Genomic DNA, 25,373 nt, shown 5'->3' with positions numbered 1-25,373 from the left:
CACAGCTGAAGCCATGGGTCATGCCTGATAAAAAAATCCAAATTACCCAGGCAATTAGAGTGTGCATGCACATGTAAATTCTCACATCTGGAATATAAAGGAGCGGGTGGTGTTACTTAAGAACTGGTTCTAAGGCAATTGAATGGCAAATGTGCTGTATTCAGTAGTCTGTGGATCACATTCTTTGTGTTTGTCAAGAGGAAGTTCCACTGCTCTGCTACATTCCTTTCCACGCTCTTTTAGAGAAGAAAAATTAGAAGCCCAAACACGTCTGTTTTCGCTACAAAAAAAAAAAAAAAGTTCACAAATAAGATTAATTGTTCCCAGCTCACAGGCTGACAATGCAGACTTTCAGATACTGTATTTTTAATCACATTTCAACAAACAAATTCCAGCAATTTGCATTTTTTATTTCCAAGTGTGAGTCCTCCCCACCCCCAGTTTACTGTACAGTGATAATTATTCTTCTCACCAAAACAAAAAACAACCCAACCTGAAATCTTGCTAAGGAATGTTGCAACCAGTAAAAGCCCAGAATCATCTTCATCCTTGCTGCTAAGTGTCAGCATTTGTGATATTTAGGAAACCTTCCTTTACTTGTAAGGGGGAGGAAGGTTAACATTTGTGATGCTTGCTAATGAATCTCAAAGCCAGACTCTGTGGTTCATTCAACTTGCTGGTGGGTGTGCTGTTGTATAAAATTGTATTGGGTGTATTGATTTTCTTAGGCAGTGCTAAATAGCCATACTATGATAAAAATCAGTCCCTCAGCTGGGATTGTCCTTATGGGGCCATGTCTGGGCCAGTTTCAATTGTGTAAATAAGTAATCTTTGGTAGTCACATTAGGCTGGGCAGCAAATGCAACAACCTGTGTAGCAATGTCAGGACATTGTTCTGCACCAAAGAATAAATCCCTCACAATTCTCTTTCTCCACCTCTTATAAAGCACCAGCGGGCTCATATTGTGGATCTGAGCAACAGAAAAACAAGGCATTTTTCCCAGTGAGTCACTGTGTCCCTTTGCCAGAAAAGACTGCAGAAGGACAGAGATAGTCAATAATGACACTGGGGGTTGAATTCAGAGAAAGAATTTAATTTCTTATTAATAAGAGACTCAAGGTGATCAGCTCACAACAAGAGTAAAGAAACACAAATTGCAAAGCTTCTTATACACATCTTGGGCTCCTTTCCCCCTCCTCTGTAAAGGTGTGCACGCAAGGGGGTCACAAGTACATATAAGGATCTTCCTGTGTCCGGTCCTGTGCATAAACACATGCTGACTCATGCTACCCCAGTAGCATCTTCCAGCAGCCTTGAGTGCCTGTTCTCTGTGCGTCAGACTGATAGCGTGATAGTGTCAGACAAGACAGTCATCCGGCCTTGATAGCTTAGCAGGTCATTCTGTCTGGCTTACCCTTTGGCACACAGAGAGGCAAAGAGAGCAATGGGGGGGGTGGCTAAGCCATGCACTCAGAATTATACAATGCAGACTATATGATCAGACTTAGCTCAATAACACAATTGGCAAATCCCTCCCTTCATTACAACCATGAATTATCGAACTGTGAACTAGCCCTTCAACTGGCCCAGACGTATGCATGATCCTCAAATTACTGGCGCACTATTAATTCAGTGGCATAGCGTGAGGGGATTTGGGGGGCACATTTTTTGAGGGGGCACAACCAAGCGCTCGCCCCACTATAGTCCCCTCATTGAGGAAAGCTTTGCCTAGGCTGGCCTTCAGGGCTGAGATGCGGACGGCAGCTTCTCCACTCCTGGGTCAGGCCTGACTGTCCGTCCCCCCCCCCAACAGGTTGTGATCCCCTGTGACCGCCCATCAGCGCCATGCAGGCCCAATGGAGTTTGTTTTCCCCTCAGTGTGCTGGGTGCATGGGGCTGCTGCAGTAAGCTCATTTTCTCTCCATGCCCCACCCCCAGCATTTGCACGCCCCTGCCCCGGGCACTGTGGGCTCTCAGAACGCCACTGTATTAATTTAAAAACAATTACCATGTTTTCTGCAATTTCCCTTGTACTGTGAATCTGAACAGTTAATCACTGCTTTGGCAACATGGAAGACTCAATTGTGCCTTTTATTAAAATAAACAATGATGTTCCATTACTAAATGGCAGTGTCTGTTCTTTCTGGAAACCTGGAAACACTTCTGCCTCACTTCTACAGCTAGGGTTGCCAGACTCAATAGAGGACAGGAACTTCTGTGCCTTTAATTGCCCTGCTCTCTTTTGAGTCTGGAAACCTTAAAGAGAAACCAGCAGACCCTTTGTTTAATTTCCAAGCAAAGGGTCTGCTGGTTTCTCTTTAAAGTTTCCACACTCAAAAGAGGGCAATTAAAGGCACAGAAGTCCTGTCCTCTATTGAGTCTGGCAACCCTGTCTACAGCATCCCTAACCTTTTGGGTTGGTTTTTTTTAAAAGCACAATCCCTCAACATCCACCTCATTGTTTATTCTGATGATCCTTGCAGACTGGATTAGAGTGTGGCTGTCCTAAAATATGCTGGATTCTACAGCACTGTCATTGGTTGTTGTTGTTGTTTTAATATAAAAATACTATTTAAAATGCAGTAAAATGGCCACTTAGAAATGGAACAAAACAGAGAATACATCACAAAGTATTACACAGTGTAACAACACAACACCCTCATTGTGTGACTAATTCATGCCTTTAATTTATTTTGCTATGGACAGATCACATGACCAGGATTTACCTACATATAGTGTAGTGGTTAGGAGCAGTAGACTCGTAATCTGGTGAATCGGGTTCGCGTCCCCACTCTTCCACATGCAGCTGCTGGGTGACCTTGCCCACTCACCTCACAGAGTGTTTGTTGTGGAAGAGGAAGGGAAAGGAGATTGTGAGCCGCTTTGAGACTCCTTAGGGTAGTGATAAAGCTGGATATCAAAACCAAACTCCTCCTCCTCCTCCTCCTCCTCCTCCTCCTCCTCATCTCTATAACAGAGACACTTCATCATGCTTATGGTTTACACCCCTTTTACTATTCCCTGTCTGTTATAAGTACCACAAATAAAATATAATAAAATCCCATGAACAGAACTGTTAGTGGATTTAACTAATTCTAAATGCAAATCTGAGATAATCATTCATTTATACCTTTGAACATTCTGAATTTAATTTGCCAATATCCTTTTGGATTCCTCCACAATTTGTTTAAGATGCACCTCTCTTGTCTTGAATAACTGCATATTAAGAATAATTAATAAAAGCATTTCATTCAAAGCTGTCACTCTCCACCACCCTGGCCTTAAACGGAGAAATGCATTGCTAAACCTGTGTTAGTGAGTGACAGGCTGTCTAATTTGCAGCACAGAAAATACGTCGGGGTTGTTTTTGTCACTGTTATACTGTCCCTGAGAATGTTGAAACCCTTTCCAATAATAAAAAAAAAACCTTTGTATTTCTGTTCAAAAATCGATTACATGGCAATGTTCTGAAATCCCCACTTGCTTCTCTTCCAAGCCTGGTCTTTCTAAAGGGCACACAAATATTAATGACATTGTAAAAGAGATTCTGGCAATAGCAAAGAATTACTGAAACTCACACACCTCAGGTTTCCTCCTCGCAGGGGTACCTCTGACTCTCTTGATCTTTTTATAGGCAAGAACTCACTTGACAAATACTCTCCATTTCTCCTGACAAATAAAAATCTGCAATAAGAGCAGGAAATGACTCATACCTGCGCTCATAAATATTGTTCTATAAAGAACAAGGAACATTACACCTAACCCATGTTAACCTTCTTGGGCTATATGGGCTGCTCTCAGAGAAGCAGAAAAATCGCTTAAGCCAGTGGCACTCGGCTCATACCTTTCTAAAATAACACTCTCTTCTCCTTCCCCGGAGTGCTCAACTTCCCCCTACAATAAATACATCTCTGCTTATCTTAAAAATCAAACCCAAGTCCCACTTACTTAGCTTGCTAATCCTTTCACATACTTCTCCCCCTCCACATACACATAAACTCATGTTAGGACAGTAATATTATTTTTTAGAATACATCACCTGATAGCAACTGTTATGTCTTTTCAGTACCATGGAAAGCCCATTTCAACCAACCCACGACTTTTAGATGCAGAGTTCTATGGACACTTTAAACCAGGCATCCCCAAACTTCGGCCCTCCATATGTTTTGGACTACAATTCCCATAATCCCTGACCACTGGTCCTGTTAGCTAGGGATCATGGGAGCTGTAGGCCAAAACATCTGGAGGGCCACAGTTTGGGGATGCCTGCTTTAAACCATGGCCACTTCCAGACTGTTACTAATTAATGGGTGGGATTTGATACATTATGGCAAATTTGGGTTGCACAATTAAACTTGTACAAACAACCGGACCACTCTGCCCCAGACACAAAACTCCCAGTTTTGTTGTGTTGTGTTTTTTGTTAAGGAAAGTGACAGGAAATGTGTTGTAAAGTGCGGGAATTCCTTGACACAACATCACATACATAAACACCCTGCAAACAAATGAGCATGAAAGTCTCATAATCTGCACACAAACTTTGTGCAAACTAATCAGGATGAACGCTCAATAAAATGGTTGCCCATATGCCCATTCCAGCACATACTAGATAAGAAATGTTGTGGATTGCAGACACCAACATATAAACCATTGTAGCATACCCTCCAAGTGTCCCGGTTTTCCAGGCTTCTGATTTGATCCTGGAATGTCCCTATTTCCCTCACCAGCACCACTAAGCTCAGGGAGGAGGATGAGCCAGCGCTTGTCCCGAGTGACAACGGTGATGGCTGAGGCAGTGTTTTGCCAAATGCAAACAGGTTCTCTTCTCAATTGATCTTTGATAAACAACAAACCACTTAGCGAGAGAGAAGACTGAACTTTATTGAACAAAATGGGCTTCTATACTTTCATATGACAGTGCAAAACCTCCCCAAAATGACACAATCAGTGAACCCCCTTCTCATTTAACACACATGCATGCACACAAACAGACAACCCCCCACAAACATTTACCCAAATAACCAACATATAGTAAGAGATCACTAACCCAAATCCCTCCTCACAGCTGCAAGGAGCCTAAGAAACAGCAATGGAGTGGACCTTCTGTTTGGTTTGCAATGCGGCAACAGCAACCACATTGGCCCACATCCATGCTCTATGTATTTAGGCTCCACCCCTGTTTTTCATACCCAGCCCAGGGAGGCAAGGCTTAATGCCTCAACAACCTCCACCTGTAGTGATAAGTGTCACTTTTACCTCCTCCCAGTTCCCTGATCTGCGTAATCAAGCCCCGGCTGGGTCATTCCCCAAGGGTAAAAGTTATCCTGCAAGGACTTAGAATCATAGAGTTGGAAGAGGCCACAAGGGCCATCCAGTCCAACCCCCTGCCGAACAGGAAACACCAGGCATCCCCAAACTTCGGCCCTCCAGATGTTTTGGACTACAATTCCCATCATCCCTGACCACTGGTCCTCTTAGCTAGGGATCATGGGAGTTGTAGGCCAAAACATCTGGAGGGCCGCAGTTTGGGGATGCCTGGGAAACACCATCAAAGCATTCTTGACATATGCCTGTCAAGCCTCTGCTTAAAGACCTCCAAAGAAGGAGACTCCAGCACACTTCTTGGCAGCAAATTCCACTGTCAAACAGCTCTTACTGTCAGGAAGTTCTTCCTAATGTTTAGGTGGAATCTTCTTTCTTGTAGTTTGAATCCATTGCTCCGTGTCCGCTTCTCTGGAGCAGCAGAAAACAACCTTTCACCCTCCTCTATATGACATCCTTTTAAGACTTAAGGCAGGCCTCCTCAACCTCAGCCCTCCAGATGTTCTGAGACTACCATTCCCATCATCCCTGACCACTGGTCCTCTTAGCTAGGGATCATGGGAGTTGTAGGCCAAAACATCTGGAGGGCCACAGTTTGGGGATGCCTGCTCTAGAGGGTGGGGGCACACACAAAATGGTGGGTCGAGGAGGGTGAGCTGTGTGTGTGTGTGTGTGTGTGTGTGTGTGTGTGTGTGTGTGTCAAAAATGTCCCCATTTTCATCTGAGGAATGTTGGAGGGTATGTTGTAGGAATTTTTTAATGACAAAGACGAGAAGTAAACTAAGGGCTGCCTGAACTAAGAAGCTCACTGGAAGTGAATGGAAGTGGCTCTAGACTATTTTCCAGTGTGTTGTGCTCACCAATGCCACTCTGATAATGTAGAAATTGGATTTGGGAAGTGATAGTGTCAGGTTTATGCCTGGCACTTTCACATTTAACAGCCACCCTGCTATCATCATATGGCAAACCTTTCTTTCCATGTAATTAGTGTATCTGAAAGTGTACTTTCCACTGTCATTTGGTGAGTTTCAAGAAGGTCAGGTTCATTTGCAATACAGAATAACATGACCCAGAAAACTAGATATTTTTAGGTCAAATCAAAAGCCCAATATAATTCTGGAGTGTCTTTAATTATCTTTTTTTAAAAAAATCCATTCCCCCTGATTAATGACCTGCTATGCCAGCTGCACACATGAATTTGTTTTAGGAGGATTCTCAAAGCCTCAACTTTCCAGTTGGCAGATTGGTCTGATTTACAAAGAGAAAGTATCCTTATTTTCTGAGCTGTGCATAGCTATCGACCAAAATACAGGGCAGGTTACTCATGCCTGTTGTGTGGCGATGTCCCTCGCTCCCCAGGAAATAAGACACAAGACACAGTGAAATAATTTTAAGTGGGCGAAAAGGCCACAACTTTATTGGTTTCGGATGTTGAGCGGTATTGGCTTAGGCATTGGAACCTAACCGACTATATCTGACTGTAACCCGTGTGTTACAGTCTGGGAGAAATTAACCACCAGAAAGGAGCCCAATGATGTACATCTACTGAGACACCTCCTGTGGCCACCGTTGGGGGGTGCCATAAGGCCCTGACCTCCGCAGGCTCAGGACAAAGCTACCGCCCCCGGAACCCCTTTAACGGGATTAAATCTCCAATTTCTGGGCAGAGGATGACATAATCTGCCCCCCTTCTTCTTTTATGCAAATTTCCAATGCCTGACCGCCAAACCAAGTTGTGACGAATTGCTGTGAGGTAGGAGAAAAAACCAGTTTGGCTAGTCCAAGTGGAAAAAGTCCTACCAGGCCCCCCGGCCAACCAAGGTGACCAACCGAAGTCCATAGCAGCGTTGGCCTAACCTGCCTAGCCTAAAGGGCGGGCAGGTGGGTGAACCGAATGGGCTGAGAGCCGGGGCAGAAGAGGCTGAGCCTGCCTCCGGCTCGTTTAAAATAAGGGAAGCCCCGCCTCCTGGTCGACCCTATTGGTCGGCCCGGGTATGATGGAGGCGGGAACTTCCATCTCGTGAGGGGGCTGAGCGCTCAGCCCCCATCGCGAGAGTTCGCTCAGGCCACGCCCACAACACCACCTCCGTGAGATGCGGAAGTGGTTTTACTCAAGTCCTCTGGAGGTGCATGTGAAGTGTGGGGAAAGAATCCATGGTCAAGGGACCACCCCTTCCTCAGTCTATCAGCTTGATGTGGCTGGTGTGTATATCCTAGGGGGCTTTTTCTCCCTTCCCCTCCTGCTCTAGATAATTTCTGGCCTGTTTTGGGGGGTGTTATGAGCTAATGAGGGCATATACAGTAGATCCTGCAGATTCACAGCCTCTCCTGACATGTCTCAGAAAGTCCCTGTGTTTTTTGCTTGCACTATGAGTGGGATACAGGCAGCAGAAGATTTTTCTGTCACCACATTGGGGGATCACTTTGCTGATGGAGCGCCACTTCCGCTGTATTCAGGGACCACTCAGTCACCTTTCCATCGAGTGAAGAGTTGTTCTCTTCATAAATAATAATAATAATGTTCTCTTCATAAATAATAATAATAATAATAATAATAATAATAATAATAATATACCCTACCCATCTGGCTGGGTTTCCCCAGCCACTCTGGGCAGCTTCCAACAGAAATATTAAAATACACTAATTTCTTAAAGATTAAAAGCTTCCCTAAACAGGTCTGCCTTCAAATGTCCTCTAAACGTCTGGTAATTATTTTTCTCTTTGACATTTGATCGGAGGGCGTTCCACAGGGTGTGCGCCACCACCGAGAAGGCCCTCTGCCTGGTTCCCTGTAACTTGGCTTCTCGTAGCGAGGGAACCGCCAGAAGGCCCTCGGCGCTGGACCTCAGTGTCCGGGGGTGGAGAATGATGGGGGCGGAGATGCTCCTTCAGGTATACTGGGCCGAGGCTGTTTAGGGCTTTAAAGGTCAGCACCAACACTTTGAACTGTGCTCGGAAATGCACTGGCAGCCAATGTAGATCTTTCAAGACTGGTGTTATGTGGTCTCGGCAGCCACATAACTGAATAGGCTTCCTCGAGAGAAAAGGGAAAACTTGGCAGCTATGTCCCTAACCCAGCAATTGATTGGGACCTCAATTTGTCATGGGTAACTTGTCCCATTGAATTCGTTGGGACATAAGCTTGACTAACTTTTTATGCATTGGGATACATATATTAAAGAAGCACACCCCTGGCATTATAATTTTAACTGAATACTTTTGAAAATTGTCATAATTTTAATTGTACGTCACCCAGAAAAGTTTCAATATTGGCTGACATATAGGTAACTATCAGAAATAAATATTCATCAGCAGGCACTACTTGCCCCGGTAACCCTGAAATTATATTTGTTACAAGAGTTACAAGTCCCCTGTCTGTTGCTACAGCTACACCACCTTTGCATAGAAACAGTGGAATACAATAACAATTTTTCCTCCCTTTTGGGAAGGGGTAATTACTACATAGCAGGTTACACAGGAAAAGTAGCACGTTTCACAAGCACAGGTAAGTATATTGAAGAGCTGCATGCAAATTCTCTTGTTCCTTTTTCAAATAGCTGTAAGCTAGCCACTCAAAACTGGTATACGACAACAGGGTCTTTTGTTGCTATCATCGTTTTTGTAAACATAAAATCCAAACTTCTGTACTGTACACCATGGATTACCCTCAACATGCTGGAGATCAGGAATGGTTTGGGGCTATTTGACTCAAAAGCAGCAAACTATTATCCAGTGGAACACAGGGCTGGGAGTGTTCTCTCAAATATGCTGCCCCAACTATCCTCACAAATGAAGTCTGCAAGATAATAGGACACCAGGGCAGACACTAGACATCTGGTTAAATCCTTAGAACAACAACCAGGACTGCCTAAAAGGTTTGGACGAATCCCAAATCAGGAACTTCTCAAACATTACAACAATAGCATCATTCTCAATTCTGTGGAAGGCTCTCTCTCTCTCCCTCTCTCTCTCTCTCTCTCCTTACCTTCCAAGTCCCGGACTGCAGAATCCGGGACCGGCAGCCGTGTGACACCGGAAGTTGTGCCGACGTAACTTCCGGTGTCGCTTTGCCCTTCTATGGGCACCAAAAATGGACGCCACCAGCTTCGAAAGTCGCTTGTACGCATATCAGGAAGTGCGGTGACGCAACTTCCGGTGTCGCTCCGCCCATCTATGGGCACCAAAAATGGCCGCCGCCGACACCGGAAGTCGCGTCTATGCACTTCCGGACATGCGTAGATGCGACTTTTGAAGCCAGCGGCAGCCATTTTTGGTGCCCATAGAAGGGCAAATCGGAAAGAAAAAAATGGCCACCGGCAGGAGAAAATAACGGAGAAAACGGGAGACGAAGTGATACGGAGGACCACCAGGAAAAGGTAAGTAAAATCGGGGTTTTCCCAGAGAAAATGGGGTACTTGGCAGCTATGCTCTCTCTCTCTCTCTCTCTCTCTCTCTCTCTCTCTCTCTCTCTCTCTCTCTCTCTCTCTCTGTACCTGTAAGGGTGACTCCCTACAGGGAGCCAGCCTTCATCATCCTGACGTCCTCCTCGCCCAGCACAGGCAGCAGCAGTGGGTCTGAAGCAGCCGGGGGGAGGGGAAAGACTTGGAGGGAGAGAGAAACCATCGTGCGGAACAATGGAAAAGCTCGGGGGGCGGAGAGATGCAGGCCAGGGCTCAGGGATGCTGGAGAGCCCTGCCACCGCCCGTTCAGGAAGGAGACTGAGAGGGCATCACTCCTTCCGGTGCAAGAGTTAAGGAGTGCACCACGACGCAGGTCAAGGGGGAGGCGTTTTGGGGTGCCCCGACTACTTTGCTGGCGTAAGAACAGATGTACGCCATTGCCGGATTCTGATTCGGAATGAGAGGTCATGTTTTCAGCTGTCTCTGCACTGTAAATACATTGCACAATAGAAGTCTATAAAGACAAACTGGACTCAAGCGGAGTTACTCTAGAGTAGCCACGACCACCCTCTGACAGTACCCCTAAACATTTTTTTAGAAAAAAAGCACTCTCTCTGTGTGTGTGCTTTTTTCAGCTGGAACTTGCCGGAACTCAGTTCTGGCACCTCTCAGGTAGGCACCATTGTCATTAGGTAAAGGGACCCCTGACCATTAGGTCCAGTCGTGACCGACTCTGGGGTTGCGCGCTCATCTCGCATTATTGGCCGAGGGAGCCGGCGTATAGCTTCCAGGTCATGTGGCCAGCATGACAAAGCCGCTTCTGGCAAACCAGAGCAGCACATGGAAACGCCGTTTACCTTCCCGCTGTAGCGGTTCCTATTTATCTACTTGCATTTTGACGTGCTTTCGAACTGCTAGGTTGGCAGGAGCTGGGACCAAGCAACGGGAGCTCACCCCGTCACAGGGATTCGAACCGCCAACCTTCTGATCAGCAAGCCCTAGGCTCAGTGGTTTAACCACAGCGCCACCTGGGTCCCTTACCATTGTCATTAGAATAGAACAAAAGAAAGGAGGTATTCATGCTGAATATTCATGCACATCTTTTCCTAGAAAAATAGCAGTGTGTTTGTGTATACACACATATACTTGCACTCCGGTGATAGCTATACAGATGAAATGGGGGCTACTGTGAAACAAGATGGAGTTTTTAGCTTCCCTGGGAGAATTCCAAGGTTTGCAGAAGTAGAATAATATTCAGGAAGGACAAAGGAGGGGAACAACAAGAGCACAAAGAGGACTGAGCACACCCAGTAGGCACAGAATGCCAAGTACCGTATCTGCTGGAAAGGAGCAGAAAACCAGTGGGGAGTGGAAGGGAAGAGAGTACCCTGAAAGAAAGCAGGGCTTGCTAGCATGGCAGTGTCAACATTGCATTGCAATGCAAGGGGGTCCACTTGTTTAAATCTACATTGTAGATGTGTTCTTCAGTACTAAAGTGGGGTGGTGGAGGTCATTCGCACTCATCCATTGCCCTGGAATTTCTTTAGTTTATATTAACTACCGGTACTGATCTGATCCTCTTTTGTAATGCAGAATTAAATGCAGAAGCTTCTAACAGTGGCTAGAAATATGAGACTGGACTCCTGGGCCCATATCATCAGATGTCTTAAGTTAAGAAATCTCTATTGGAAGTTAATGACATTATACTGATACAGGCTGGCTCCTGGATTCTATTTCTAGGTCAATTTGCTTTCTGACCTCTGGCAAGCCTTTCAGCAAATTAAAATGCACATGTAGTTTAAGTACTGTAATTTGCCTCAATCTACCTGGAAAGGACTGTATTTATTTTATAGGGGTCTTTCTTGAAGTTTAATTAACTAATGCTTTCAGAGTAATCCGAGACTTTCAGATGAACAATAAAAATGTTTTTCTTTTCGCTCCACAGTAGGTTCCCTTCTTTACTTTATGAATTTGTGAAGTAACATGTCTCCAGCACCCTGTCAGAAAATCTGTAATTTCTCAAAGAACCAATCATCCACATATATGTTCTTCAAAGCCTTCTGTTTCTAGAATTCATTTTTTTAAAAAAAGAACGATTTACTTTGGCTAGAAACTATGCAGGAAATCAACTGATGCTAGCTCCTTGTAGGGCACAACAGTGGCTCATTTCCAAGGGAGCCGGCGTATAGCTTCCAGATCATGTGGCCAGCATAACAAAGCCACTTCTGGTGAACCAGAGCAGCACACGGAAACGCCATTTACCTTCCCGCTGTAGCGGTTCCTAGTTATCTGCTTGCATTTTGATGTGCTTTTGAACTGCTAGGTTGGCAGGAGCTGGGACCGAGCAACGGGAGCTCACCCCGTCACAGGGATTCGAACTGCTGACCTTCTGATCAGCAAGCCCTAGGCTCAGTGGTTTAACCCACAGCGCCACCTGGGTCCCCTGATAGGGAGCTAGATAGACTCAAAATGTGGATGCTTCCAGTGTTGTACCTTGCCCAAAATGCCTGTTCCAGAAGAAGGACCTCTTCAGGCCTTCCTCAGAGTGAGGCAAAATGAAGCAAGGTGGCATTTACTCTTTCATTGTGCAACTGAGAGTCTGTTGTGGAAGCAGGACGACGGCACAGGATGCAACCCTTTGTATTCTGCTCTTCATCACAAGGCCACAGGGCAGCTTATAACACAATACAAAGTACACAATGCTAAAACAAATCTTGGTATAATCAACACTTCACCCATTTCAAAATGTCTCACATATCTGAAAGTAAACAACCTGTGTTCCTCTTGCTCCATCTAAAGGCCTGCTGGAATCCACTCAAAGTAGGAGCTTGCCAGATCTCAAGGTGAGGGGGGGGGGTTCCCAAAAGGTGGGGTGTGGTCCCCACTAAGAAGGCCCCCTTCCAAGTCAACCATAATTCCACCACCAAAGGCACAAATAATAAGTCATCTTCTTTTCTTTAGTAGTGGACATACAAGGAAGACACTAGTTCCACATCCATGTGGAATTTCTACTCCCCACAAAGAGGTTGGTGAAGCTAGAGAGGCCATTTGCCCACAGCTCTAGACTGACGGTAGCCACTGTGCCCAGCACTGCTGCTAATTTTGCTCAGCATTCCTCTTTATACTTGTCCTTGCACTGGGCTGTTAAAATTGACAATTACATTTTCTTCCTTTAAGCATTTTTATTGTAGTGTTCAAACACACATTGGCTGTGGTTGCCCTTATTACATAAAATCAACAAACTGTACACATTCTCAGCCAGATTTTCTGGAAAGGCAATACGAAGAATATAGCAACTGTTTCTGCTATACTGAGACAGATAGTATGGTGCAGTTTGGGGGCTAGGACACATTTTTTTTTTTGAAATAATATGGAGGGAGAAAGAGTACAAGAGGCATCGCTGTGTGAAAGAATGAGAGAAGGAGCATTCTCTGTCTGAGGTTCGATATAGCATTTACTGTAACTTGCTCTACTGCTCAACTGTGTGGATGAGAATATTGGAGCCGCATAGACAGAAAGCAGAGCTCCATAATAAGAGATACCTTGAGAGTGTTACTTGCAAGAGTGATACTTGCAAATAAAAAAATAAAAAATTGCTCTCAGCAACCAAATTCTGAACCTTCTTCAAAACCACTGTACCCAAATACCATTGTACCCAGCAGAAATCAATGATATCTCAGTTCATAACATGACATCCCTTCCCTGCTCTGAAAAGTTTCAGTAGGTCTCAAAAAGCCACCACAGACTGTGGTTTCTATTCAGACCATATACCGATAAATCTTTCACCTTTTAACCTAAGATTTAGATCCTAAGATTTAAGGAGCATAGACTGGGAACTCAGGCTGGGTAAAGGGACCCCTGACTATTAGGTCCAGTCGTGACCGACTCTGGGGTTGCGCGCTCATCTCGCATTATTGGCCGAGGGAGCCGGCGTACAGCTTCCAGGTCATGTGGCCAGCATGACAAAGCCGCTTCTGGAAAACCAGAGCAGCACATGGAAACGCCGTTTACCTTCCCGCTGTAGCGGTTCCTATTTATCTACTTGCACTTTGAGGTGCTTTCGAACTGCTAGGTTGGCAGGAGCTGGGACCAAGCAACGGGAGCTTACTCCGTCACAGGGATTTGAACCGCCGACCTTCTGATCAGCAAGCCCTAGGCTCAGTGGTTTAACCACAGCGCCATATTTAAGGAGCATAGACTGGGAACTCAGGCTGGGAGAACTTGCCAATTCTTTAAAAAGAGACCTCAAGAGTTTCCATCTAACTGTATTCCAGTATAGGAATTTTGTTTCCTTTCCAGAGGCATCTTTTTTTGTGAGAAAAAATAAACAGATATCTCCATTTATAAGCAAGCTTCTGGGGTTTGTCTGCCGGGGGGTGGGGCAGAAGCACAAATGGGCAGGGCAACAGATGTGGGACATGCACAGCAGGAGATACATTTGAAATGTAAAAACCAGAGCTTTCTACACCCTCACCCCACATCTCTCCATCCCTCATCCAGGCAAGCAAGTCATCATCACAATTGAAGGATACCTAGAATCAGAGAACTGTTGAGTTGGAAGAGAGCACAAGAGTCTTCTGGTCCAACCCCCTGCAATGCAGGAATCCTTGGCTCAACATAAGGCTTGAACCCATGACCCTGAGATTAAGAGTCTCCTGCTCTACCAACTGAACTATTCCAGCACTCCAGGAGGAAACACTCAAGAAGGCTGTACAGAGTGGGGTTGGTGAGGAGGCCTGAGGATGGAGGAGTTGGTCTGGGAAGAGGCTTGAGGGCCAGATTCAGCCCTTGGGACTGAGTTCCTCCTCTCCTATGGCAAAAAGCCCCCTCTCCTCCTCTCCTCATATGGCAAAAAGTTAGAAATCAGGAACAAGATTAATTCTCAGTGACTGGGGTCACTAGAGGCCTGAAGCAAATTTGGCCAGCAGCTTCAACACTGTACTTGTATAAAGGAAGGGTTGTAATTCGATCCTATGAGAAAAAGAGGTACACTTTTGCAGGGAGGAAATCCAGATTGCGCATATAATAATAATAATAATAATAATAATAATAATAATAATAATAATAATAATATATTTATACCCCACCCATCTGGCTGGGTTTCCCCAGCCACTCTGGGCGGCTTCCAACAGAAGAATAAAATAATCAATTAAAGATTAAAAGCCTCCCTAAACAGGGCTGCCTTCAGATGTCTTCTAAAAATCTGGTAGCTGTTTTTCTCTTTGACATCTGATGGGAGGGCATTCCACAGGGTGGGCGCCACCACCGAGAAGGCCCTCTGCCTGGTTCCCTGCAACTTGGCTTCTTGCAACGAGGGAACCGCCAGAAGGCCCTCGGTACTGGACCTCAGTGTCCGGGCAGAACGATGGGGGTGGAGACGCTCCTTCAGGTATACTGGACCGAGGCCGTTTAGGGCTTTAAAGGTCAGCACCAACACTTTGGACTGTGCTTGGAAACGTACTGGGAGACAATGTAGATCTTTCAAGACCGGTGTTATGTGGTCTCGGCTGCTCCCAGTCACCAGTCTAGCTGCCGCATTCTGGATTAGTTGTAGTTTCCGTGTCACCTTCAAAGGTAGCTCCACGTAGAGCGCATTGCAGTAGTCCAAGCGGGAGATAAATAGAGCATGCAGATATGTTGAATGCAAATGAGGACCAAACTAGATACAATGTTAAATAACAGTGTAAATGTAATTAACATGCAAGTTTGTTTAGAAATAGTGACAGTAGCTGTGAAAAGGGGCTGAACAGCAGCAGAATTTAAGGAGATTATTGAAGAGTTTAACCCTTTTCACCACCCCTGCAGCTGCTGTTTATTTTCCTTTGCATTCACACACTTAACATAATTTATGCTTTCACCGTGATACCCTTGGGAATGTGATGGGGCTGTTATACGATTCCTTGTGGACCCCAGAAAATGCAGAGAACAGATCAAGGTAGGGTATGGTTTTACTAAAACAACTTTGGTATCAACAAGTACTTAGATTGAGGCTGCCAGAATATTTCATAGATGTCTGACCTGGTCTCATTTGTCCACACAGAGAGAGAGTGTCCTAAGTAAAGCTTGGGTTAGAGCTGCTCCAGGTTCTGGTATGTTAAAACCGCCAGAACAACATGGGTGGATTTCTGCACATTACAGTTGTGTGGGGTGCCATTGAGTGTGACTCTGATCATTGCTGCACATTAATTACTACATTTGTAGGCAGATTTCAGTGTCTGAATAAAGCTCAAGTGAATTTATTTGAACTAATTCGTCTGAAGTAGGTGGGAGGTGTGGGGTCATAACTTCAAGTGACAGGCAGGACCTAAATGTCTTGTGGATTTTCAGAAGCTGGCAAATATCAGGTACAATGATCCAAGGCCCACAAAATCCCTGGGGAGAAGTCTTCCTAGCAGGCCCTTTCTGGCACGTATTCCTACCAGCGTCTAAAGATCTAGGATACTTTATGCAGCCTTGCAGTGATTTCTATATTATTTAAATAATAAACCATCAAAGCCTTTTCCAATTAGCATTTTATAGTGAGCCTTTTTTTTCCTGGCAGTGAATCCATAAAGGATCATTAGCGTGCAGCTGCTGTCCCACTACTGCCATAACTAGCTAGATGAAAATTTCCAGTCTGTTTTTGTGTGCATGGTCACTGCACCAAGACTGTGCTAAATAGGGCTTGTAATGAGTTATTCCTCCTTGCTGCCTTTGGTTCTCCGATGGTTTAAAGTTTACTTGATCTATTTGCACTATTTGAGTCTATTGATCCCAAGTACTTCTTTACTGTCTGCAAGAGCATATTGTCTCTTCCCCGCCCCCTCCACTTACTGAGCATAGCTGGCGTGCTTTTGGGTGTTCTTGTTATTTCCTCCTGCCTTTTTCACTCTCGCCATCATCAGTATTATCTTCTCACCTGTTATCCTTTTTGTAATTCTCCAGAGTTTAAAACTTTAAGCTGCAATTTAAAAAAGCCATCTCTATATGCCTGTCCACGGACCCAGGTGGTGCTGTGGTTAAACCACTGAGCCTAGGGCTTGCTGATCAGAAGGTCGGTGGTTCGAATCCCTGTGACGGGGTGAGCTCCCGTTGCTTGGTCCCAGCTCCTGCCAACCTAGCAGTTTGAAAGCGCGTCAAAATGCAAGTAGATAAATAGGAACCGCTACAGCGGGAAGGTAAACGGCGTTTCCATGTGCTGCTCTGGTTTTCCAGAAGCGGCTTTGTCATGCTGGCCACATGACCTGGAAGCTATATGCCGGCTCCCTCAGCCAATAATGTGAGATGAGTCGGTCACGACTGGACCTAATGGTCAGGGGTCCCTTTACCTTCACCTTTATGCCTGTCCAAATGTTAAAGCAAGGAAAGTCTGATCATGGGACCTCATTCTTTGGGCGGAAGACACAGGTGGCAATGGTTGACTCCAGCCTAGAGAAACACACCTTCAGCATGGATTTGCCAACACATTCCTTCAAATTGCAGCTCTGTATAATTTGTGACACACACGCGCAGTGCAGCACATCAGCCATATATTGTAGCTCGCCAGCTAGAAGCAACTTACAGTTCCAAAAGCAGACAGCAAAAACAGGAGGTTCATAAAATCTTAGATTTGGAAAGGAGCCCAAGGGTCATCTAGTGCAAACCCCTCAGCTAAAGCATCCATGACAGCTAAAGCATCCATGACAGATGGCCATCCAACCTCTGCTTCAAAACCTCCAAGGAAGGAAAATAGAAAAAAATTCCTTCAGTAGCACCTTAAAGACCATCTAAGTTTTTATTTTGGTATGAGCTTTCGTGTCCATGCACACTCCCAAAGGAGACTGTTCCACTGCCAAACAGCTCTTCCCATCAGAAAGTTTTTCCAAATGTTTAGTTGGAATCTCCTTTCTTGTAACTTGAAACCATTGGTTCAAGTTCTGCCCTCCAAAGCAGGAGAAAACAAGCATGTTTCCTCTTCCATGCAACAGCCCTTAAGATATCTGAAGATTCATTAGCAAACTGTGAGCCCTCCATGTTTAGGGATCCATTCTGGCCTGGTGGTTCATACTCTTTACAGCCATTGCAGGTCTTACGTGATTCCAAATGAGAACCAAGCTCAGGTTTCCCACACACATTTGGATGTTTCCAGACTGAGGATTTTCATGCAATAACCACCCACTGTAAGCTATAACACTTCAACAGTTGCACCCCTTATCATTGCTTCATCAGCCTTTGGACACTTTTTTACAGGACAAAGTGGAAAACTAGTGTGAAACTCCTTATTGTTGTTTAAAAGTGGTCAGAAAAAAACAGCCCAATCAGTGATCTTCCCAAAACAGGAATGCTGTGGGTTGCATCCAATACTGTCACAAGAGACCAGGGCCCTGCGGGATTTGACATCTTTCTGCAGGGCCTGCAAGATGGAGCTGTTCCGCCAGGCCTTTGGTCGGGGTTCAGTCTGACTCCCCTTTCCCCCATAAGAACTTGCATGAAAGCAGTCTCCCAACTTGTTCTCACAGGCTCATATAAGATCAGCATAAACAGTTGGGGCTGGTGAGCATTTAAGGTCCCCAACCCTAATCTGTGGGTTGCCATCTGATTTTACTCTAATTCCGATTAATAATAATAATAATAATAATAATAATAATAATAATAATAATAATATATACCCTGCCCATCTGGCTGGGTTTCCCCAGCCACTCTGGGCGGCTTCCAACAAAATATTAAAATACAGTACTCCATCAAACATTACAAGCTTCCCTAAACAGGGCTGCCTTCAGATGTCTTCGAAAAGTCTGGTGGTTGTTGTTCTCTTTGACATCTGGTGGGACGTATTTTAATTGATTGCTTGATTTTCTCTTGATGTGTTATATAACTGATGTTTTATATAATTGATTTTAGCCGCGCTGAGCCCGGTTTTGGCTGGGGAAGGCAGGGTATAAATATATTATTATTATTATTATTATTATTATTATTATTATTATTATTATTATTCTGCTCACAAAACAGTCTTCCACTCAGTCTACAGAACTTCCATTTTCCCTCTCCCTGACAACTCCCCCCACACCCTCAAAATCTGCCCCAGAGGTTGAGGGATTCTCCAGAGAGCAGATTGGGGCGGCAAGGGCGGGGGTGGGGTGGGGGCAACACTACATTATATACAGCTCCCTGAAAGTCGCCTTCCCTAGCCATGCAGTAGGGCTTCTCCTAGTTTTAAAGGAAGAGGGAAGAGATAATTCTGGATTGTCCTTAAAGGAGCAGTGCACAGTTATTTCATTGCACCCCTAAATGCAACATACTGATTCCTAATGAAAAGCAGTGCAGACTTAAAAAAATTTAGTACAGGCTTTTTGTGTGTTTGTCGCAATGCCTGCTAGTACAGATTATCAGCAGCTATTCTTTGTGCTGGCACCCATGGTACTTTATATATGACTACGGGCACCTCACCCCACCCCCAAGCACTTTAGAATTTTTACCCAATGTAAGATTTTTAAACTCTAATGAAGGCTTCAACTTAGCAAAACTTTCAGTGTTTTCTTGAATTTAAACAAAAGTTTTTGCAGACTCATGTGGAATGTACCAGTTTAAGTGCAATGGCTCGCTACACACAAACAAGAAAATAAAAATTGGGGAATTGTAGTTTGGAGAAGGTCTTGGAAATTATTTGTTCTATTGCCCCTAAGCCAGCCTCATAAAATTGCATGTTCCTTGCTGGGAACAATAATTGTTAATTCCGTTTAACTCTGCGCTGTAGCCTGTGTGTCTGTTTCATCATACTTAGTAAAAAAACAGATACCATCAAGAAGCAATGAACTGTTCTCTGGTAGACTGTGGCAATCACAATATCCTATTACACTTCAGAGTTATATTGTGATTACATTTGTTTGTTTTAGATTATCCATCCTTTTTATAGCTCTTCACTGCTTTCCAGATTGTTATTTATTTATTTATTTATTTATTTAACAGTTTATTTCCTCAGGATTGGCTGATACACCTCAGGGAGAAAAGTCTGAGAAAATCACAATCTCTTTATTTGGGTTTTTACATTAGCAAGACAAAGACACAGGATATACAATTTCATTAAATTACAACAGCCTGTGGAATTCTGTTAAAGCAGTGGAGAAATGTGGCAAGAAAATGACCCTCCTTGACAAACTGCCCTTCCTAGCACGAATAGCTTTGAAGTGTTGAGAGCCATTAAGGAACACACACTGAGAACACACAGCAGACATTTGGTGTAAGCTCTTAAGTGCACACCTTAGGAACAGATTCCCCCCCCCCCTGTCCTTTCTCTAAGGAAGGAGGTGCTCTGCAGGTGACCTGTTACAGAATGAAATGTCCGATCAAATGTACTGTTGAAAATCAGTGGGAGCAAGTGTCTGAGGGATGTCGCAGAGCGTTTAAGGCTATCAGCTGATGAAAGGGCAAAGGAAACTACTTTTAAAACATTGCAGGATTCCTAAGTTTGCTCAGATGTCTTCTACAGCAGCTCATTTTTTTTAAGAGAAAGCATGCTTGAGGACGGCCAATTCTGGGGCATGTTACAAAGGATCGGATCCATTTCAAGTGAGCTTTCCTTCCTCTTACGTATTGAAAGTTGGGCATTTACTGGCTTTACCAACCAAATAGTTACCCCTGAAAAATTCCCAGAAAATCATTGAGAAAGTTTGAAAGTTGGTCAAAGTCGTGGGAAAAACAGTGTGTCTTCTCCATTTGGTTTTATTTTCCTCTTTCCTCCCAAATGAATAAATAGAAAATTATTTCCATGAAGAAAATGAATATGCCAACATCACAAAAAAATCTCCAGTACTAAAATAAGGCAGAAATAAAGGAAAGATCTCATGAGAAATGTTCAAATATCATTGGTGGGGGTGGGGAAAATAAATTTACTCTTTTGTGTATGATGCCTCTAAACACTTTGTGTTACACTTCATAGACAAGCTACAATGGTGCATGGAATATCCATGTGTGTCTCAATCCACTGTATTGGGATGAAGGATGTGATATACTATGGTGTAAGAAAATTTCCCACAAACAGAAATCCTGATTCATGTTTTCTGCACAAGAAATAGACAGAAAAGGTGAGGCAGCCCACTCTCCTCTCCTGCATCTCTTAATCCGATTGCTTGCCTAAGTAGGTATCCTGCCAGCAGAATCCTCTGCCAAAACCTTGTTCATCTGCAAATGAGAGAAGCCCTTCCATTGACAGAGGCATGGCAGCAATCTTTCCTTATTAGGTGGGGCCAGGGAAAAGGAGAATACAGTGAGCTCCCTGCTCACTCTTCCATTCATAGTGTGTGCTAACTTACGGGTTGTGTAAAGGTCAAGTGAACAGAAAAATTAATAAGAACACCAGGAACTAAGTGAGTGGGGGGGGGATACAGTGAACCAGGGAATACCAAAAGATTTAAAGCAAACAAAATGCTGTAATGAAGAAATTAAAAATTGAGATTCTTTTCTCAAAAATTCCATTTTACTCTTGTATTGCGACAACAATAGAAAAAAAAAAACAATAACAGGTTTAGAAACTGTGTCAAAGCACATTACAATACAACAACAGCCAAGCATTTCAGGAGTGGAGGAAAAACAACTATCTTGTTGAAATCAATGAAATTGTGTCATTAAATTTGTGAAACATTTACTGCACAATAGACTTTTCTTAAACTTATGAAATGTTTGATAAACATACAAGAAAGCGTTCTGAATGGCAGGCTCACAAAATACCTTTTCAACAATTAAGCCCCCCAGCCCTGCTCTACTAATTGTAACGACAGCAGGATAAACAAACTCTTACCTCTTAAAGCAGGCAAACAAATAGGCTTATTTATTGTTGGCTGTGTAGAGAACACAACAGACGCAAAAAGGAAGAGCCAAGGAAATACCAAGAGATGGAGTCTGAGGGCTCACCTACACCTCCAGCCACAGTTTAGCACTGAATTGGAACAATGTGCAAACAGGCTTTCCTTTCCACGGATACAAAGTTCTAATACTTAACTCTTCAAGAGTCATGCTGCTAAGCAAGTGATTCTTTTCAGGGTCACTTATGTAACTACAGTATAGGGTGTTTGTGATCATGAAAACCCACTCTTAGTCAAGAAAGTCTCAAGTAAGCAGACTTTATGGGAATTCTCCCAGATGAGACTTTTGCCTTTTTTCGCTCATTTTTTTTTTTTGAGGCACTTGTATTCTTAAGTTGCTCCTGTTATGAAAACAAGCTGTCGTGCTTGAGATGGAAGTTGCCATTGTTGGTCATGTCACAATATTATGCTTAATTTTTCCAAAATTTCCAGAAGGAAAAGAAAAAATCCCATGGGGGAGGGCAACAACTCTGGAGGCGAAATATACGCTTGTGCCACCGCCTGGCTATGGGGCTGTTAGGAGCCAAGCCATTGTGTTGACATGAATTAAAATTACACGTTTGATGAAAAATTAATGAATTCAATATATTGAATTTACAGTGCAATCCTGTGCTTACTTACTCAGAAATAAATCCCACCTCTTTAGTGGGGCTTGTTAAAGTGCATTTAAGATAGCAGCCTTATATATGGGTGCTTTAGTTGAGATTCCTGTAGGGGAGCTTCTTGGACTTGATGACCCTTCCAACTTCCACAAGTCTATGATATTTGTTTACCCAGTTGTTTCATACTAACTTATATCACACACACCTGCTTTAATTATTATATAGCTACCCCACCAGTAAATACTGCATGGATAACTCAACACCTTCCACATGTGCTGCATCAGGAGGATTTTGGGTATCAAATGGTAGGACAGAATTCAAAACAAAATTGTGCTCTCCTAAGCCCACCTTCCCACTTCTGTCTTAATAATAATAATAATAATAATAATAATAATAATAATAAATTTTTATTTATACCCCGCCCTCCCCAGTCAAAAACCGGGCTCAGGGCAGCTGACACCAACAGAACCACAATAAAACATAAAAACAATTAATTAAAATACAGATTAAAATACAGTATTAAAATTTAAAGTGCAGCCTCATTTCAAGTAGGCCATAAGTGGCTGACACCAACAGAACCACAATAAAACATAAAAACAATTAATTAATTAATCTTAGTGATGTCTATGCTAGCTTGGTCATGTCCACCGAATGGAAGATGGCAGGATCCCCAAGGACATATACTCTATGGGGAGATGGCTTCAGGTACCACTGGCAAACGAACTCTGTGTTACAAAGATGTCTGCAAACATGACTTGAAGGCTGGCAATATCAACCCTACCATGTGGGAATCCCTTGCAGGCAAACACAGTGCCTGGAGAAAGGCAGTCAGGTTGTAGGTGAAATGACCGCTGGGAGGGGCACAGATAGAGAAGAAATGCCATGGTGCATCTGTCGCAGCACAACCAGACACCTTCATCTGCCCTAGCTGCAACAAAACATGTCCCTCCTGTATCGTTCTCTCATATACCTTCCAACATCTTGACCATACTCCCAAAGGCACACTCCTCCATTGTCTCCATAGTCAGAGTGATGCCAACAAAACTGGCCATTCCACTAAAATGTTTCCCACTATGTCATTCCTCCGTTGCCCACTTTTGAGTTAGAATATATCCCTATATTATGTTCGTTTATAGCATGATTCAATCCTTCCTCCCATAATAAAGGCCTTTTCCACCCTTTTCCTACCCTGAACTGAGCCCTGCACAACCTTTGATGCACAAAATGGGTGGGTGGCAGCCTAGTAGAGATGTACAGTGGCCCACCATAGATTCAGCTGTCCTCCTGTTTTTGCCACCTGTTTAGAGTGCAAAAATAGTGAAGCTGTGAGATGCCTGGCTGGCCACATGTTTTTTTTCTTGGTGGGCCACAAGTTTTGCTGGCTTGCTATAGATTAGGCATGTCCAACAGGTAGATCGTGATCTACCGGTAGATCACTGGACGTCTGTGGTAGATCACCGGTAGATCAGTGGCTCCCCCCAAAGAAGCTAAAAAACTTTGGCTCCCCTAAAACAGCTCAACATCTTTGCCCTGCACCCCTAAAATGACCTGAACCATCAAAAACAGGGATTTCCTTCCTAAAAAAAAGTTCAACAACTTTGACCTGAACCACCCAAAAAGGGGGTAGATCACTCCCAGTAGATCACAGTCTCTTGGAAGTTAGCCACCCCTGCTATAGATCATCAAACTTTCACTGAAAAGTTTAGTGTTTTGCTGCTCTTCATCATTATACATTTTCCATTCAGCCATCCATACTTTTATTTGCCTGCCATAAATATTTCAGAAGATACTCCCCCTTTTGCTATAATAATGAATGAATTTGAAAAATCATGCCATTTATATACAGGCATAAATTAAAGTTTGATCCATAAGCTGATATACAATGCTTTGACTTCCCTCCAGTTCAGCTCCAGCTCACTTTTTGTTCCTTTGGCCAAATTCCTCTCTGCTCCCTTCCAAGCGAATTAAAGAACACCAGAGGATTCACCCCAGATCAGAGGAAGGCTTCCTCATCTTCGACTATGCATTAGCAAATTCTGACAAAACTTCTATTTACCTGATTAAAGAGAACTTCTTTTCCTCTCAATTAAGATTCGCTTAATAAAGATTCATCAACGTGCCTGCTTATTGAGCCAAATCCAGTTTTTGGCTGAGGCTGTCCGTCTTGTGTCAAAGCCTTTCTTAGGCAGGCCCTTGAAATAGTTATTCATATGTGTTAAATGTTTCAAGAAGATGAGATAATTTATATTATTAGCTGGCTCCTTGCCCAACAGGGTTTTTTCATAAGCTCCAGCTGGTAGGAAATTCTGCTGCCAGCTTGCTCCTGAAAAGTGGGGGGTTCGACAATTTTTACCCTATTGAAAACTTTGCACAGATGGCTGGTTAACCAATGCACTGATTGCTATACGAACTTCTTTAGTGATAGGGTACTTAATATTACATTAATCCACTGCATCAGTATTCCTTTTAACAGCCGCTAGTCATTCTGCTAAATTCCACTTGACATTGCCCTAACATTGATTTGCTGGTTTTACTGTGACAATGATTTAGATAGTATTTTTCAACTGAAAAGTCTCAGTGTATGCATGCAAGTCTCTCAGGCTGCAGCTGTGAGTCATGAGCTAAATACACCCATGTGTTTTGGAACTGGCCACAAGGTCAATAGTCGAATGGGCATTTTGAAAAATTTCTGTGGAGTGACATGTTGTCAGGGTTCTTTCGTGAACCCAGAGATTCGGCTGATTTTATTTCCTATGGATATATAACAAACAGATGTTGATATGAGGATCAGGTGTTGGACAGGCTGATAGTTCTGCAACTTGCTGCAGAAATTACCCTTACCCATTCATCATCTCGACAAGCTTGCCCTTTTGACAGTAAATGCACAATGCAGAAATAACTTCCAGAGAAGCTCCATCACCTGATTTTGGCTATTTGGAAATACCTTTATGCCTGGTAACTGATGATAATAATTTGCATAGAATATGAAGTTCTTTTCAGTCATAAGTCTTAATGACCATTCCATTTATCTTAACATGCAAGTCCCTAAACGATTTAGGACCCAGACACCTGCATTAAGAGATGTAGGAGAGTCTGCCCTGGTAATCCCACCACTGAGTTATGTTTCATGCGTATGTTTCATTCAGGAATGGCTCTTTTTATTACTGATGCCTTGGTTATGCAACACCTCCGCTGAGTGATGGCTTGTACCATCTCTGTTTTTCTATGCCAG

At 43.7% G+C, this 25,373-nt stretch overlaps 1 long non-coding RNA gene across 1 annotated transcript in view; it reads right to left on the bottom strand.

Annotated features, from left to right (window-relative positions):
* LOC148685834 (uncharacterized) overlaps positions 1 to 21,593 on the bottom strand; it is a 60,785-nt gene extending 39,192 nt beyond the window's left edge. Inside the window, exon 1 of the long non-coding RNA XR_015949828.1 lies at positions 21,476 to 21,593. This is a non-coding gene — a long non-coding RNA (uncharacterized LOC148685834). The remainder of the gene's footprint in view (positions 1 to 21,475) is intronic.
* Positions 21,594 to 25,373: the final 3,780 nt, after the last annotated feature.

This window comes from Zootoca vivipara, chromosome 4 (assembly GCF_965207765.1).
Source record: "Zootoca vivipara chromosome 4, rZooViv2.hap1.1, whole genome shotgun sequence".
Classification (NCBI taxonomy): Eukaryota; Metazoa; Chordata; class Lepidosauria; order Squamata; family Lacertidae; genus Zootoca; species Zootoca vivipara.
Note: the sequence above shows the minus strand (reverse complement) of the source record. Positions and strands in the feature narration are given on the sequence as shown.